The sequence below is a fragment of the Entelurus aequoreus genome, linkage group LG12 (assembly GCF_033978785.1).
Source record: "Entelurus aequoreus isolate RoL-2023_Sb linkage group LG12, RoL_Eaeq_v1.1, whole genome shotgun sequence".
NCBI lineage: Eukaryota > Metazoa > Chordata > Actinopteri > Syngnathiformes > Syngnathidae > Entelurus > Entelurus aequoreus.
The window spans coordinates 5,410,614-5,411,839 of record NC_084742.1 but is presented as its reverse complement, the minus strand read 5'-3'; positions in this window follow the sequence as shown (position 1 = coordinate 5,411,839).

Below are 1,226 nucleotides of genomic sequence, written 5' to 3'. Positions count from 1 at the left end.
CCGCTTCAGGGGCACGTAGTGAGTGTCAACGCGGTGACGCAATGGATGTCAGCCAATCACAAGACGGCAACGACAGTGACGTAAAAAGGCAAAAATATAGCCGATGGTTGTCATTCTTTTTCAAAAGTTGTGACGAAGTAGCATGTTTTTTTAAATCTAAAGTGTTGTTTTTTTATAATAAAGTAAGCACAAATTGCTTATTAATTTAAAATTTATGATTTTTTTGATTTTTTTTTACAGTGCTGATACGAATAATTAAAAATATAACGAAAATTTGTATCTAATTAGATAGGCTCCAGCACCCCCCGCGACCCCGATAGGGACAAGCGGTAGGAAATGGATGGATGTGTGAATTCTCTAAAGCGGGGGTCAGCAACCCGCGGCTCTTTAGTGCCTCCCTAGTGGCTCCCTGAAGCATTTTTCAAAAAGGATTGAAAATGGAAAAAGACGGGGTTTTAGTATGTTTTTTGTTTTGAGGACAAACGTGACACAAACATACCCAATTGTTAGAACGCCCACTGTTTAATACGTTTTGTGTGTATGCTTCACTGATGAGCGTATTTGGTGAACATCGTTTTGTCCTACTAATTTTGGGGGTTCTTGAACTCACCGCAGTGTGGACTGTGACGCAACAGTTTGTTTACATGTAAAATCTTGCACTCCTTCTTTGTCTCATTTTGTCCACCAAACGTTTTATGCTGTGCGTGAATGCACAAAGGTGGGCTTTGTTGATGTGATTGACTTGTGTGGAGTGCTAATCAGGCATATTTTGTCACTGCATGACTGCAAGCTAATCGATGCTAACATGCTATTTAGGCTAGCTGTATGTACATATTGCATCATTATGCCTCATTTGTGGCTATATTTGAGCTAATATAATATCATTTACTTTTATCCTCTTTGTATATAATTTAGTTTGGCATGTCTCATGACATATTATATGTATGTAATATTGGCTGCATTTCTCATAGTTGTTTGTGTGCCATGTTGTTCCAGACTACAGCAAACAGTACCTCGCTTGCCAAAGATTGTAATAAATCTATTAAAAGAAGACTGCCTGCCGTTTCCTTTAACTTGGACACACACATCTATACCTTTGGCCATTAAAAGCCAGTAATTTCCAGGACTTATCTCAACTTCTGAGTAGCCTCTGATTTACTAATGGTTTTCTAATGTTGTAAAAATGTGTAGAATAAATATAACATTTCAACAATTCTGTCAAAGAA